Source organism: Macrobrachium nipponense, chromosome 29 (assembly GCF_015104395.2).
Source record: "Macrobrachium nipponense isolate FS-2020 chromosome 29, ASM1510439v2, whole genome shotgun sequence".
NCBI lineage: Eukaryota > Metazoa > Arthropoda > Malacostraca > Decapoda > Palaemonidae > Macrobrachium > Macrobrachium nipponense.
In genome coordinates, this window is record NC_061092.1 from 45,505,851 (window position 1) to 45,524,281 (window position 18,431).

Below are 18,431 nucleotides of genomic sequence, written 5' to 3' on the forward strand. Positions count from 1 at the left end.
TCCGTTGATGTGATATTGACGGCATAATTATGCCTGTTATGTGACGCTGCTGACGTTTCTAATATTGGGAGTTCAGCGGTTCCTAATTAAGGCCAGACCCATATCTCCAAAGGCCATCGTCGCTGGGGATGCGAGGTGGAAGGAGGAAGCAGGACGAAGGGCTGGGAAGAGGTAAGGAACGATAACAAGGAATAGGGAAGGAAAGAAAACGATAGCTAACTCGCACAAGAGTAGACAGAAGATAAGAAGGAAAGGGTTGATAGATGGAGTAATTGATTAGGGGAAAATATCGAAGTAAGAAGAGGTCCGAGAGCAGAATGGAGGTTGTTATTACAATTGAAAAGCAGAAAATATAGATTAAGCTTAATCGAAGAAGGAAGTAAAGGAAAACTCAAGTGTGAGATGGGATGGAGAGAGATGTAAGAAGAAAACCTGCGAAGGGTTAAGAGGACTAAGAATGAAAAGGAAAAAAGAGGAAAACCCAAACTATATATATATATATTACATATATATGTGTGTTTGTATGTATTTATGCATTTACGTATATATTTCATCTCTGGTTGAATTTATCACGCAGATATTAAAAAGTGTCCCAGTTCCCTAGGTATTGCAATTCAAAGTGCTTTTACTCGCAATATGGATAATTTGAGATTCGCTTTTCCAAAATCGGAACATATTGAAATCCGTTTTCAAAACTGCCATGAGTTTTCTGATATTAAATTCTTTTCGTCTCATGCCAAAATACAAGCTACGTCACAGTTTTGTAACTGCCATGTTTCCAGACTGTCTGCTTCTTTATAGGTCAATGGACCCTTATCAGGCTGTGTTTTTAAATATATTTATATTTTTTTTAGGAAATCTGCTTTGCAGTGTCTTACAGCCTCTGTCGCCAGCGAGAAGGGCAGTAGTGTTTTTTCCCGAAGCTAATAATGTACAGATTGGGTAGAATTTCATTGTTCAGTTAAATTGTATTAAATATTGTTGGTTTGAGAAGACAATAAGAAAAGGCTAGCTTTTGACAGAAGTCTGAAGATTTTTTTTTTTTTTAAATAAGCCAGAAAAAGTAATTTTATTTTCTTAATAATAAAATTGTTGGTCATTGTTTTAAAAACTAAACCACGAGATGTAAGTAAACGAATAATTGCGTGGACTCACGGCATACAAATAGCGACAGTGAGAGAGAGAGAGAGAGAGAGAGAGAGAGAGAGAGAGAGAGAGAGAGAGAGAGGGGGGGAGGGAGTGAAGCGTTTACGCATATTCTGAGCAATATTAAGTTACGATTTAGAGAATGAATGCTCATGAGTCTGACAATGGGATATTTCTTCTATTTTATTGCTGTGAATAGGAGTGATATTGAAGGCTGTGGTGGTAGAAATACAGAGAGGGTCCAGAGAAGCAGAAATTGACACCTGTGGCCTCTGAGAATTGAAAAAGATTGAGTAAAAGTGAGGGTAAATGCGAGTGTCCTGCCCAGAATTTCTGTTCGTTTGCCTTCAGTAGAAAAAACTTGAAATGGTGATTTTTTTTATATGTTCGTCTGCTTTGAGATTATAACGGATTTTATGAATGAAATAAGGGTTGTTTGAATTCCCGAGCATTGTATGTAGTATGCGCGTTCCAGCGTCGCTCACTTGCAAGTAACACAAGATCGATCCGCGGCGAGGACAATTAATCTAGGGTAGTTTCCTGAAAAATTCAGTGAGCGGGTTTTGATTCATAGGTTGATTATGAACCTGGTACGCAGTCGACTGTTGGGCAAAGCAACCTGGGTGAGGGCGTTGGGTCTAGCAAACCCCATCCGACAAGACTTTTCTGAGTACGCAAAGGTAGAAACTTTATGGAGCCAGCACCTCCCAAGCACCTCCATATATAGTATATATATATATATTATATATATATATATATATATATATATTATATATATATATATATATATATATATATATATAGATAGATAGATAGATAGATAGATAGATAGATAGATAGATAGATAGATAGATAGATAGATAATGTGTCATCGTGTATATAAATGAGAATCACGTTTGCCATACCATAAAGGAGGCAGAGGTCAGACCAGAAGATCTTATCGCTTCTGAAAGTGTAAAGTCTTCCATAGGAATAAATGAAATAAATCGTAAATAAATAGTCACGCAGAATTACTAACATTTACGTAACAGTCTTTGAAGATTATAGACTCACGGTAATATACAACCCTTAAGTAGTGCCTTTGACGATCAAGTAATGCTGTAGGTGTTAAGAGCCTAATCAAGTGCGATTTTGCAAATCGAGAAAAACGCATGAGAAAGGTCGAAGAAAAGGTCACAGGTTGTGGAGTTATGCTATGGTAATGCATGGTCCGCTGTTGGGGAGGTTTGGTGATGGAATACTAAAAATACGTGTGTCTGCGCAGTAATGAAAGGTTGCGGAAATTGAACATACTCCGGGATTCTCTGAGAGAGAGAGAGAGAGAGAGAGAGAGAGAGAGAGAGAGAGAGATGCATATATTCACGTTCGCATACCCAATTGAAAAGAGTTCACAGGGTTGGAATCACTTCATTGTAAGCTGAAAATTTCATGCACTCGGACACACTCCAGGGTTGGTGGTTTTTTTTTTTTTTTTTTTGTTTTTTTTTTTTTAGTAAAAAAAAATCAGTGATTTATTTAATTTTTTTATTTGTTTGATTTTTTATTTATATGGTTTTTTATTTGTTAGATTTTTTCAATTCCTTTTTTCCTCAAAATGTATTTTATGTCAGAATTACTATTGATTTGTCGTTTAGGTTTCCAGTTCTGGCCTAAAGTATGTACTTGCAATTTTTTTATATCAAAATAAATAGATGCAGCACGGTTATGCTCAAGTTTTTATTAACCTCCAAACCTGATTTTTCAATTTGTTTGCTTTCAAATAAAAAAAATTTAAAAAAAATTAAAAAATTTAAAAATTATGATTATTGTAATGAAAAAATCAATGATTTATTTATTAAATCAGTTCGATTTAATCATTGCCAACCCTGACAACTCATTCGCGCAAGCGCACGCAACACACACACACACACAAACACACACACACACACACACACACACACACATATATATATATATATATATATATATATATATATATATATATATATACATACATACACATATATTTGAGTCGTATCCACTTCGAGATTCCCTGGTATAGGGTGGTAACCCCTGAACCACGAAATATATGAAGAAAATGATACATGTATCTGGATTAGCAGACTTTTGGTTTTGTTTTGTGTTCTCTGCGTATTTTATAGCAATCGTTATTAAGAGGTATCATTCTTTGGTTTCTAAGCAGTCACTCGTACTAATGTAGTTCTCAAGATAGAAGTGCCCATTTTCTCTCTTTACGTCTTTCATTATGAGTATTACGAAAAGTTTGATTGCAAAAAGCCGATTACGTGTGAATATTCAACTGAAATGTAACATTTTATTTTTGTACCATTCAATGCAAATAAAGTGTTATTATTTTATTATTATTAATTATTATTATTATTATTATTATGTTATTATTAGTTTTATTATTATTATTAGTTAGTACCACTGTTATTATTTTATTATTATTTACTATTTTATTAAAAGTAATAGCTACTTCAGCAGCGTTACACTTGTAGAGATTCTTCTCTACAAGTGTAACGCTGCTGAAGTAGCCATTACTTTTAATAAAGTATACTTGAGAGAGGGTCTGCTTCCTAAGTATTATTATTATTATTATTATTATTATAACCACCTGTTATTATTATATTACTTGAGTCCAAAGACCTTCGAAAGATAGTTGTTCATATGAATAAGGAACGCTGACGAGTATTTAGTCTTACTGGTGTAATTAAATCTCTTGCACGCCGTTTTTTGGTGTTCCTTTAGATGTCATCAATCGTTCCGTTTCTGGTTTTCCTATATCCTTTTCAACCTGAATGTCAGAATGTTCTCATTCTCAGTATGCTATTAAGAACTTGTTATGGTGACTCTCTCCTCTCTCTCTCTCTCTCTCTCTCTCTCTCTCTCTCTCTCTCTCTCTTTCTCCGGTCGTGTGGTTACTGTTTTCAGATCATTGCTGGTGTATGTAAACTTACTTATAGTATGTATATATATATATATATATATATATATATATATATATATATATATAATTTTTTAAAGTAAAACATCGTGGATGCACGGCGTCATCTTTCATTTAACCTAACACTAGTTAGTCCTTTTAAAGAATAATCTCTTAGGAACTTCGTAAGAAGTGTGTTTCGCTTCTGAACAGAAAATAAACAGTGAATTCCCTTGTCTAAAGACAGATATTGCCGGAGAAAGGATAACATTGTAAATCTCACTTGTTTATCCCGTCATATCTGGCAGCAGTTATACCATACATACGAGGGATGTGGTTTGTGACGTAACAAAAGAATGACAGCACTCCATTGCGTACAAACAATTTCATGTGCAAGCCCTTTTTGCAAGATATATTTGAGTCATCCCGGCATTTTCAGGTAATGTACAGTAGATGTGAAATGTTACGTTACACTGACAAAATAGCAGAGAACTCCCTAACTTAACCTTTATTTTCAAACGTCCAAGAGTCAGGGACACGATAAACTTGCCCTTCAAAATCAGGATAATTCTATTGTTTTTATATGTAATATATTGGGAGTCGCTACTCATATATTTATGTATGTATATATATATATATATATATATATATATATATATATATATATATCTAATAAAAGGAGCCCATAAAAACAAAAACACCAAAATGTAGGGAGAAAAGTACTATATTTCAGAGACTGCTGTCTCTCTCTTCAGGTATATTCATATACCTGAAGAGAGAGACAGCAGTCTCTGAAATATAGTACTTTTCTCTCTACATTTTGGTGTTTTTATGGGCTCCTTTTATTAGATGGAATTCTGTTGTTACAGAACATTTTTACCAGTCATATATATATATATATATGTGTGTGTGTGTGTGTGTGTGTGTGTGTGTTATATTTATATATGCGTGTGTGTTTATATGTACCTAAGCTATACAATTCTTCTAAGCATGACTGTAATATGTGTCCATTATTACTATTATTTAATATTAATCAGATGAAAAAAATTTACTCTTATTGTTACATGTGTCACGAAGTATAAAAAGGCAGTTTTATTATTTTTATTTTTCTTACAATTTTATTATTATCTCCTTCCTAAACACCTGCACATCTTCCGTGCAATTATGACTCAAGCATAAAGGAAACATTGTGATTGACGGACAGAATTTCGCTGAGAGCGAACCATATACATTTAAGGAACCGTGAACATTCGTGCGTAGGGAGCTTTTGGCTGATCTAAACTCCCGTTAAGATAAATGTCCGGAGTTTATAAGATAATTCAAGAGCCAGTCGTGAAAGTGACAGCTGATGTCATCATGCTCACAGACAGGAATTTCCTGGCCTTTTCCACTCCTGCTGAGAGTACTAACGAATTTTCAACTCTCTCTCTCTCTCTCTCTCTCTCTCTCTCTCTCTCTCTCTCTCTCTCTCTCTCTCCACCTCCTCCTCCTCCTCCTCCTCTTCTTCTTCTTCTCCTTAAGTGTGGTATGCCCTCCATTCCATTTCTTCGAAATTTCTACTAGTATTTTCCTCTCTCTCTCTCTCTCTCTCTCTCTCTCTCTCTCTCTCTCTCTCTCTCTCTCTCTCTTCTTCTTCTTAAGTGTGGTATACCCTCAGCCCCATTTCTTTAACGTTTCTACTACTATTTTCCCCTCCTCTCTCTCTCTCTCTCTCTCTCTCTCTCTGATGACCAGTCATGAGGCACGGCATTCTTACACCTTTCGTCGTGCGCTCGCCATCGCTTGCATACGTGCGTAGGCGCACGCCCTGTCCCTATTTTAAAAGGAATGTTATCTTCGGGTACATTGGCACTCGAGGTATGCCGCTATTGGTATGCGGGCATAGCATGGGTGTGATTGCGCCGCAGGTGTCAGATGGTGTCCTTGCTTCGATGGGCATGCTTTAAGGGCAAGACCTCCCTCGCTAATGATTAGGGAGTGGAGTTCTTAATATGGGTATTAAAGGGTTGCTATGATTGGCATGTGGACGCAAGGCTCCCATATAGAGGGTTGCCTGGATGTCTGGACTAATTAGCGAGGCAGATGTTGCAGCCTCTACTGCTAATATGGAATTTCTTCGTCGGGATTGCTTACTAGATAAGGCTTGGCGTTGTACGGCATTAGATAGTTGTCAGTTATGCAAGTTGTTGTTTTATTCTTCTTATTCATGTGCTAAATTCTTCTTCTTTTGTATATGCTTTCTAATATAACACACACACACATTTATATATATGTACAGGGTGTTTCGAAATTAGAGCCCCCACCCCCCTCTACAGCATAAACTAAAATTGATATGGACAAAGACAAAAGTAATTCAGAGCAGGTATTTATTTAAGCTTCTCTCTGAGTATTTAATATTTTGTGTGGCCTCCATCTGCCTGTACCACAGCCTGCATTCTTGAGGGGTATGATTTCAGCAAATCACAAAAAAGCTGAGATTCAAACTCCATTTCCATGAGCACTTTGGTCACCTCTCTTCGCAGGTCGTCGAGGCTTGGTATACCATCATAGTTCACTGTGTGCTCTTCAACACGATTCTTTAAGATACTACCAATGTTTTCACACACATTAAGGTCAGGGGAGCTACCTGGAAATTCACTTGACGAGAAGAAACCGATACCACTGTTTCGAAGCAGTTCCTGTGTCTGAAGAGCCTTGAAGCATGATGCCTTATCATGCAAAAATGTGACTTCTTCAATAGATAACACATTTTCAGGATCTTTGAGGAAAGGAAATACTCCACCAGTAAGCACAGTTTCTCTGAAGTATTCGCCATTCCATGACTGTCCTTTTTCTTTGATGATCCACATTAACTGTTTGGCTGTGAAACAGAGAAAAATACCCAAACATTCAGGAAATTTCACAACTTGGCGATAGCGCACGTCATCGCTGATATCATCCAACTTTGCAGCCCAAATGATGCCATTTTTATGATTTGGCTTCCTGACTGTGTAAATGAAGAATTCATCTGATGCAGCAACATGGAGAAAATCAGCTTCATCCCAATCTTTAAGAAATGAACCACAAAACCATGCACGGTCTTATCTCTGTTGCTGAGTGATGTTGGGCTTGCTGATAACGTGAAATGGCTTGATACCAGATATTTTCAACTCACGATATACAGCACTATAACTTCTCTTTTTTCCCCTTTTTGTTTCTAGTTCAAGCGCCAATTTACGTAACGACTTTTTTGGTCTACCCTCTGCCTCAGCTATGATGTCTTTTGACTCCTGAGAAAGGACTTCAGGCCTTCCAAGATTCTCACTCTTTTCGTGATGACAGTCATATGGATTTTTGTTCCAGTTTCTTTTAACAAAGGATTCATCTCTTTTAATGTACTTAGCTATCCAGGAATGTGAAATGAAGGATGCGCCCAGCATCCCTGGCCTCTCTGAAGGTTATATCCCGGATTCAGTCAATCCATCTGATTTCCTCTGAGTCGTTAGCCATGGCTGTATCTAACTCCGTCACTCAGTCTGAGAATACAAGAAATGTCAAATGAAAAATTGCTTAATAGAAACTTAAGATAATGTACTTGGAGATAGGCTATAGCGGAAAACTTCATAACTTTCCATTTGTTCTGTGGAGGGGGCCTCTAATTTCGAAACACCCGGTATATACAAATATGCATACACACACACACACACACATATATATATATATATATATATATATATATATATATATATATATATATATATATAAAGGTGATGCCACGGAGGAAAATTGAAAGGCAAGAAAGCCAAGAACTTTCGGTCTAACACGACCCTTTACTTAGGCACAACTGATCATACAGAGCAAAACTATAGTACAAGTGGTCTGGTGTATCCAAACTGACATTACAAGGTTAGCATAAGGTCAATTAGACCGAAAGTTCTTAGCTTTCTCGCCTTTCAATTTTCCTCCGTGGCATCGCCTTTATTTATACATAGCATCACGTTTTATATATTTCGTGATCAAGTTATTCATATATATATATATATATATATATATATATATATATATATATATATATATATATATATATATATATATATATATTACATGTATATATATATGCAGAGGAACCACGAAATGTTCGCATGGCATCAAATTTACAAGTATATCTTTAAAATGTGTAACAGTTAGGCACGCGAAAGTGCTCAGTAGTTAGTTTTTCATTTTATCCTCTATGTGGCGGATGTATGTATGTATGTGTATGTGTGTGTATGCGCAATGGGCGCGCGAGAAGAAATAAAGCTCATGGTATGAATCTTGACCAATTTCGTCGTATTTAATTATTTAAACATTAGCTGCGCCTGTGCGTGCACATGATTGATAATTAATTTACAGATAAAAGACTCCACAAATGGACGTTTTGATGTCTTTTTTTCAACTTCATTGTTAATAAATAGCTACGTCTGAGTGTTCACGAAATGTTCAAAATCCACTGACATTTGACAGGAAATTGTAGCTTCATATTTTTTTTCATGTAAGTCTTGAATCTCGACCAAAATCTCACTTCCAAGTGTCCTGTATAATTTTAACTTATAACAGAAGTTGAATAATTACGAAAAATAGTTACTCACCTTCAGCAATACTTGAACGCACAGCGGTTGTAAAGCTGAACAAACGGGTATCAGTACAGCATCAAGAGAAATGAAGGTTACATTATGCTCCTCGGCCCCTAGCTGCGAGTCTGCGACTGCTTTCATTCCTTTTACTGTACCTCCTTTCATATTCTCTTTCTTCCATCTAACTGTCCACCCTCTCCTAACAATTGATTCATAGTGGCACCGCGAGGTTTTCCTCCTGTTGCATCTTCCTAACCGTTTCACTGTCAATTTCCGTTTCAGCGCTGGTTGGCCTTAGTTGCCCCAGTGCTTGGCATTTGTGCCTAAAATCTATAAATCAATCAATCAATCAATCTTTCGTATACATAATTGGCACGTTAAAGCTATATACTTCTTTTAGGCCTTAATTCGAATCCACCTCTACTTTCAATTAATGAACAATAATTACTTTCCTTTCAGCAAATGACGTAAAGTGTAATGGAAATGAATTGAATCCCTCTACAACATGACACAAGTGCAATGTTTCCGATGCGCTGTCGAGATGGCGAGGGATTAGTTCCGGCTCACGAATGTAACTCCATCCCAACAAGAATAAGCCTTGATTGCTTAGTGTTGTTTGTGCTTGATCAGTAATAGTAAAATAACATTGACGTATGAGTAAAAGGTCTATGAATTAAACGTTTTGAAACTGTTTCACATTTCCACTCTCGCTGTGCAGATGAACATCTCATGGTACGGTGAGACCAGCTATGGGCGCATTATCGTTGTTCACCAAACCGTGAATCGTAAATTAAACGACAAAAACAACCTCTGTAGAATGTGTCTTGGTTCTGTTTTCTTTGCTTCCTCTAACACTGAATTTTATGCAAGACCCGATGGCCCTCCCAGATTATGAAGGAAAAAAAAAAGTTTCCTGGATGGCATGATGAAGTCATCTCCCTATAGCCGTTACTAAGAATGATAAGTCGGGTAAAAGAAAGATAAGATTGAATACTCAGCCTCCTACAAGGAAGCCTCTTACCGCTGATTTTATCTGTACCATTCATCATAATGAGATTCACGATTCAAACTGATTTAATTCTTCAGGAAGGAGTGAAAACGAGTCATATTTCAGATTGACGGGCCCTCGATGTGCCACGGGAGGCGGAAGACATTTATCAATTATCTATTCGCAGAACATCGATGAATAATCTAGAGGGAAAACTGCGAAATCTCTCGCAACAGATCTGACTAAGAAAGACTTTTCTGGCTCTGTCGCCAAAGATGTGATCAAGATTTTATAGGCTCTGCTGCAGAAGATCCGATTAAGACGTCTAGTTTTTTTTTTTTTTTTTTTTTTTTTTCCAAGATCAAATTGAGATTTTAAAGACTCGCTTTCAAGGTCAGATCAAGATTTCATGAGCTCTTGAGCCAAAGAATTGATTGGAATATCACGACGCTGTTGCAAAATATTTGACTGAGTTTTTTTTAAGAATCTTTATAAACGATTCGACTGAGTTTTCGTGGCTGTCTTTTGAAAGATCTGTTTGAGATTTCCGGAGTTCTGGTGATATTGTGAGTGAGAGACTCGTCAAGGGCTTCTCTTCCTGCAGTCGCAGTGGGAGATTTTATGAGGCCTGTTGAAATCAATGTTTTATGGGCATTACTGCAATGGAAATGGTCAAGAAAGGCTTCGAATGCTATAATTGCATATTTACGATTGAAGGAGATGTCAGATTTTGTGGCGTATAAAGCATCAAATAAAGGTCCTCTTATTGGCTGCGTTGAACTGTAACATTTAAGAGACTCTATCGGGTCTGTTATTAAGCTTTGAAGTGAATTTTGTCTTACATTAATTTGAAATCAATGACTGGGAAGAAACTGCAGAGATGTTATGTCGGCGGGGAAAGGTTGACATGTGAGAAAGGTGCGTTAAATGGTAGACTTGGCGTACGCCATAAACTATGGCGCTCGGTGGAGCCACTGATAATATTGCAATGAGGAAAGATACCTTTTAGTAGGTTGATAAAGGCATGATGGTTTTGTGTTAAGAATAGATCGCATATAGATGGAAGATATCACGTGCTTTATTCTAATACGAGTTTGTTGGTGCGCGCTACGCTTGGTGGAACCCAACGCTGTTGCCCTCCCTACTCTCTTGATCCCCTACCTACCCTGCCCCCACTTGGGGCGGACAAAAAGGTTTGCAGGTGGAGGGCGGATGTATCCCCAACTTACCCCGTTCCCCTACGTACCCCGTTCCTACCCTGGGCACACAAACCAGTTTGCAGGGGTTTGGGTGGCTATGCCACATGTCCCCTAGTGTCACCCAGGGGAGGACAAACAAGATCCGCATAGATTTTATAATAGACAGATATGCGAGTAAAGACTTCACGTGCTCTGTTGCAATTCACCTGTTGTGTTCTTTTGCAACGGATCTGCCTGAGGGGAATGTCACATACTTTATTCCCCTCATTCTGGCCGAATGATGTCCCGCTGGTTCTCCTGCAATTCAAACGGCTTAGGGACTTTTTGACTCAGTTGAGGATGATTATACAGTAATTAGTTGTGCTTTACAATTTATATGATTGAGAACTGTGTCTTCTGAGATTTATTGACTTCTTTTGTTAGTATGAAATAATATGTCGGCCTCCACTGAAGAGGACTTACGTAGGTGTGCTCGAAGGAATGAAATCGGCTTTAGTAATTATAATTACAATGAAAACGTCATATGAGTGAACAGTAACCTTAATGATAACCTGCGATACGTAATGATGATACATTATTGCATCATTATTTTGTAGTATTATTGTGACGTGTAGTACCAGTGTAGTAGTAAGGTTAGTGGTTTTAGAAATTCTTTCTTATTGGGCAGTAGAGAAAGCTCTTCCAGTAGTGGCACAGTCCTTCCCTTTATCGTATCACAACTGTCAACATCAGCAATAGTAGTAGTAGTAGTAATAGTAAAGAAGCAGTAGCAGCAGGCATTTCCGTCGAGCAGTAACAGCAAGTTCTTTCAAGGGATATTTGTACAGTAAACTTCAGGGAGTATTTTCTCTCTCTTTTTCTGTTATTCTTAAAAAGAAACAGAAACTTGGGAATTGCCTTTTCAAGACCGGTGGAGGTAACAAGCCACTTGACCTCCACTTCTGCTTTTGGCTGTTGTTTGAAAAGTCTTCTTCTTCCTCCTCTCTTCTTCTTCTTCTTTTCAAAAAAGGGAGGCACCCGAATCGCTGCTTGCTTTCGTGTAGACGACGTGCGCTTTGTTGAAAATGTGCTTGTTTTTTTCCGTTGTTGGCGGTGGATGAAGCTTTTTATAGACTTATTGTTGAAAGCATTGAAGCTGGTGATGCTTTTTGATACCTTTATTCTCTTAATTGCTTGGATTTTGCTGACTGATTGTCCTTATTGAGTATTATATTGTCTATCAATCTATACAACCAGACGAACCTCATTCCTGTTGTAAGCTGCTAACATTATTCTAGTTATTCACTTGCCGGTAAAGATAGATAATAATAATAATAATAATAATAATAATAATAATAATAATAATAATAATAATAATAATAATAATAATAATAATATTCTGTATTTCACCTCAGGGCCTATACATGGAATATACAAAGTAGAGACAATGCAATACAATAGATGGCTCATTCTTTTTCAACTTAATGCCACGGATATTGATTACGTTATTGATATTCGGTACCGTGTTTGTCAAGGTCATAATTGACCGTATGTGATTTAAAGTGCATTCCTGAGTAGTATAGTGTCCAGTGGGTAGAGAGAGCGCTGCCTCACCCTTTCTCTGGCCCTTGGTCTTGCTTACGGTGCGTCCTGGCTTCGATTCCCGAACAGCTGGAATTCTTTAGGCCAATTCAGGCAGACTCCATTGAGCCTCTTTTGTATTGCGCGTCTGGTAGTTAGACTACTGTGATGAATTGTAATAAGGGTGAGAAGGATAGTGATAGTATGCTAAGACCCACCTAGGTGCAGAAGGCCATCTCCTCCTGGATTACCCATTCTGCAGGGGAAAGGTGTATGGTGAATGTATGTGTGTATATATATATATATATATATATATATATATATATATGCGCGCGTGTGTGTGTGTATGCATATATATATATATATATAGAAATGGGGATACAATCCACAATGAAGTAAAATCCTCTTGTAGTTTATAATATATATTTTTTGTACAGGATTAAAACTTTCGACCATCACCTGTGGTCTTGTTCACAGGTGATGGTCGTAAGCTTTAATCCTGTACAAAAATATATATTATAAACTACAAGAGGATTTTACTTCATTGTGGATTGTATCCCCATTTACTTAGAGGTACGACATAGTACCTGGCTTCTGCATGCATATATATATGTGTGTGTGTGTGTGTGTGTGTGTGTGTGTGTGTGTGTGTATAGTATAGGTATATGTATGTCTAAAACCTTTAGTGGCCAGACCTAATAAATTAAAACCCTCGTTTCAGTATCAAGTTGAAATATGAATTTCAGTAAAAGAAAATGTCGGACGAGTCGTATATCAGCATTTAATGCAAAGCCGCTCAACACAATCACGTGCGTCAGCAATCGGGTCTCAGCGGTCGACATTTTAAACATTGCAGTGGAATTCCTTTGGACGATATCTGCATTATTCACTGTCAATAGATATTTTGCTGTGAACGGGACAGACATCCATGTGTACATGACGCACGTACATTCAGTGTCATGGATACACATTTGCAAAGACTTGAGTTATGCCTTGACTCAGACAGATAGGGGCCGAAGGTGATCATATTTTTTATATATACTTTCGTACGCTATTATACATAAATAGTATTCCTATTTATCGACCGGTTCATCTGATATTATTCGGTGGTTACCAGGGACCCTTGGCAACGAGGGTCATCAAGTTGACCTGGGATGCGAGGCACCTTTCATCTGTAAGCTTGATTAAACTCCGCTTTAAATTAGTCATATGTTGGTGTCCCGGGATAAAGGAAAACAAAACTCATTATTAGATACCTTTATTAATTAACTAATTAGCGTATTTATACTTGTTGTTTTGTTGAAGTCATAAATTGCAGAAGGAAGAGTGAATAAGTTAATTAAAATAGACGTGATTGTCATCCGCTTAAAAATAAAAACGGAACAAAACAGTACAATAATATTAATAGTAATCCTTGTAATTTAAGTATTTACCATGTCTGTGTACCGGACTCATTTATTTTTTATTTATAAATACCGCAGTTTTAACAGCTGTAAAGCAGACGTCATTTAAATAATAATTTTTTTTAGAGATGAAAAAAAATGTGCAGAAGTAAAAAAATTTCATGGCGATATCAATTGAAGCTCCAAAAAAAATTGATTTAATAAGTGAATTTTGTACGCATTATAGTTTTTTATTATTACCTGAGGGGTCTGGTTAGTGGTGTTATTCTCTTCACTCCCATCTCCCCCACCCCCTCCCGATTTCCACTTCCCACTGGACCATGGCGTCTCCCTCCCCTTCATCTTCTCGCTATCAGTCCCATCTCCTCTACTTAATACACACAATCACAAACATTCGTTCGTGCAGCCTGCCATATTTTAGCTTTTTTTTTTTTTCCTTCTACGTTGTAGAACAATTTAATGGGAAAATTTCCACAGAGGAGAAAAATCGAGACGGTGAGTATATTATCCCGAGTTTTATTTCTGCCCCGTGAATCATTTCTTTTTCGTTTTAACAAACGTTCGGTATAATACGAAGATTGCGTAGGGGAGAAACAATGGCCCTGCGAACCTTTTATGTTGCCTCCCCAACATAATAATCTGTAAAAGAGCGTTCCTGTTTCCCTGTGGGGGAATGAGGGAAATAGAAGGGGAGTTACGGTTGGGGAATTGAGTACATTTGCAGGTTATACGTACACCCATTTGTTCTATGTGTTTCGAAGTCTGTAGTAATGGGAATTTGATGAGTGGTTGATAGATTCTTCTTCCAATGCATTTCAAACAACATACAATAATGACAATAATTATGCATACGCGTCTCAGCTCATAGCCAACGTATATTTTTATATTATAATACGCTGTGGTCTGTTTCTGTATGATTGTCGTCTGTGTGTAGCCGATAACATAACACAAATCTTTAACAAGAAAGTGGAGAGCAACATTCTACGTAACTTTGAACATTGCAAGTACGACGCAAGCGATGGTTCTCCAGTGTAGTCGTCTTTTTTGATGGAACGGGACCATTAGTATTCAGATAGTAATAATCTGAAATAAAGATTGTTATATTATTAATGCTAGCGATAAAATTAATACATTTGCAACATAAAAATATTAGACTATTTACTCTCAGAGTGCTGAATCGAGCACACATACACCATCTCAAAATTCTAATTAGAAATTGGGAAGATGACATTCTACAGCCACAGCGGTAGGAAGAAACAGGCATAATGACCTAGGACGTTATTTACTGTCCTGAGGCTTGAACCAAGCCCGGACTGCGCGATGGTAAGTCTGTACACACACACACACACACACACACACACAGTATATATATATATATATATATATATATATATATATATATATATATATATATATATATATATACCGTTATGTACTGTCCTGAAGTTTGAATCAAGCCCGGACTGCGTGACGGTAAATCTATACATACACAAACACACACATATATATATATATTATATATATATATATATATATATACATATATATATATATATATATAAATATATATATATATATATATATATATATATATATATATATATATATATATATATATATATATAAATTCGATCTTATAACTAGTGAGAGTGAAAAACGCGTTATATTTGGCGTTATTTAAATCAGTAGATTCAAATATAAATGACTTCGAAAGACAGCAAAGTTGACGGGCGTAGGGGGATCAGATTTCGAATTCAAGTGACGTCGGCAATGCAGGGAAGTCTGCGGCCACCGCGAAAGCCAACGGTTACCAACGAGCTACTGGAGGAACCGAACCGAAGGCCGTCCGTCGCTGGCCGGCCAGCCAGCCGCCTTCCCCTGTCATGTGGTCTTGTGGCTGATATAGATGCGGTGACCTCATAGCCCTCCCGGTAGCCTCCCCACAATCCTAGCCCCAGTCCCCCGAAACAAACACACCAACGGCTTTCCTCCCACCTCCCCCCTAGCTTAGGATGTATGCCACTTTCCCGCCAATCCATCTCCCTTTTTCTGCCGTTCCAGCAGACACCTGCCGCTGGTAGTCTTTATCTGAGCTGACTTATCTTGGCCTCTCTCATTAACGTTAATTTGTTCAGGTCTATCCGCCTTATCTTATGCCTTACCACGCCCACAGCAGAGTTTTCCAACTAGAGTAAAAGACCCGTTTATACATAGCGGTTGAAACTGGAGGGTAACGTTATGTAACTCAGTCATGTCCATTAATTGGTGTGGTGCTTGTTTTCGTCAGGTAATGGTGTAAAAATATGTATAGGCCTACTTTGTGTCTTTTCAAGAAAGTATCCTGGTTATTGGTTGGTTGTTTTATATTTGATTGTAGGGTGTTCTCAACTGTGTTGTGGTTATTTTCAAGCTTCCAGTTCTTTAATAAGTAACTTCTTTATATTCTTCACGTTCGCTCTCACTTTTCGCAGATTTGTTGGTTGTGGTTTGAACTGTATTTTGCACTCATTCTGGATTTGGGTCCTCTTGTTAACTCTTGTTACGCCTCTACATGTTCATGATTTGTTGTTCATTCAGGGCGCCATACTTTATGACTTTATATCATACCTGTTCATAACCTGCAAGATTGACGCCTCGTGTTTAAATGAATTCAAGATAACTTATTTGCTATATCATCAGTTACCATCTGTGAAATCAGGCCATTTATCACCACCACCACCTTCCCTGTTGTCATCAGTTTTCCCTTTGGTCTCCCATGCCCTCTCAGTCCTTGTGGTGTCTATCTGGGTACATCCTTTGCTGCTAACGTATGCTGGGCACGTACACGTATCGTAAGTTTCTGGTACTGAGCACGTCTGAGCAGCATTGAACACGACCTTGGTCGTACTGGAGACTCGGTTTCTTTTACATACGTTGAATTATTAATATTATTATTATAAGGGTATTGATACTGTAAAAAAAAAAATGGCGGGGGAATGAGAGAAGGTGTAGCTTGTAATTCCGGACCTCCGAAACGATACCTACTGTGCGAAGGTATATCCAAGGTGCCATCATTGTGTCATCTGTATATTTTGCATACACACGAAAATATACAGGTGTACTTTTGGTTGATTTATGGGTAAAATATTGTAATTTCACAGCAGGAAATCAGTCTAGAACAGTATTACATGCATAAAAAGGAAGCTAAATTTCCTTAAGTATTTTATAGAAAGATAACGAAATGGAAATCTCTCTCTCTCTCTCTCTCTCTCTCTCTCTCTCTCTCTCTCCTTCCTGAAAATCGAAGTCGTGTCAACCCCATTATTAAGAGATCCGAGTTTGCCATGCAAGTCCATATCCTGCATTCAATAAGGCGCTTAGTGATTCATCTCCCCCACCCCCATCCCCCTCCCCTGCTCTGTCCCTTCCCTAATCAGTGTCCCTATTTAGCAAGTCATGGTGTGATTACGGTATTCGTCGGATCATCCATCCTGGGAAGGCCGTGTTTTGTCATAGACATTGTTATTATGGAGGCAAAGTTTCTCTACTCTCTCCTCGTCAGTGCAGTGCTTGGACAATGTAACACCGAAGTGCTTTGAGACAAGAATGATATTCATGTCATGCAGATGTACCGCGATGACATTATAAATATTAATTGGCTTCTGCCGTGACGCGGTCGCTGAAACACGAACGTTCTCCCAGTATCCAAGAGACGGGGCGACTTCTGGCCCATAAATTATTTAATCCACATTCACAGTACCGGTCACAACAGAACCCTCGAGATCTGCTGCAACATCTTTTATATATTTATTTATTTTCAAGCAGCTGCACTTACTAGATTATGTCACAGTAGGGCGATTGAATTAATTCGAGGTGTTACTGTGTGTTTTTTTCCTTTTTTTTTTTTACTAGTCTATTTTTGAAGCGATCAGTACCCGAGTTTATGGAATATATTTTCATGCAGTTTCATAACAACATTAGCAACACGTTCCTCAGGCGTCGTTTGGCAAAGGAGGGCACACATATGATGTCTCAAATTTCGGTACTCGAGAGCGATCGATTTATTTGTAAATGGTGTCAAGATTTATTATATAAAGAAGCTTAGTATTATTTTTCTTTTGGATTCGCCTCCCAAGTGCCTTTAATCTCCCCTCCTAAAAGAGGCAGATTTAAGGACTGTCGTCCTGTTGAAACCCCCTGTGGTCTTCCATGTTTTGAAGAGGGTGGTGGCAAGATGAAAGGAAAATGTAAATATGAAATAATTTATGAACAAAATTAAACTTGCGGCAGTTACGAGATTATAATGCTCTTAATTTCATGAATTCATGGAGGCAGATCGCTGTAAAAATAAAGCTAGCGATGATTATGTTTTATATTATATTTTATTTCTTGCGTTAATCTTCAAAATATCCTTGTATCCATTAAGAAAAACCTAGATTGGAATGCAAATGAACCTACAAAAACAAAGATAAATCGTATATATCAAAAGACTGATACACGCAAAAGATGGAAGGTCGGAACAGCCTTGCCCAAGAAGTTGAAAATTACATTTGAATAGTTTTGTCTTTCATTAAAATCTGGTTGTCAGTCTATCTGAGTGACAGGAGGTATATGTGATCATTATCTGGTTGGAGCTAAATG

The 18,431-nt window shown here is 37.6% G+C and overlaps 1 protein-coding gene across 1 annotated transcript in view; it reads left to right on the plus strand.

Annotated features, from left to right (window-relative positions):
- Positions 1-18,431, plus strand: part of LOC135206256 (cell surface glycoprotein 1-like) — a 133,020-nt gene that overhangs the window by 10,112 nt on the left and 104,477 nt on the right. The gene's annotated exons all lie outside the window — the stretch shown is intronic.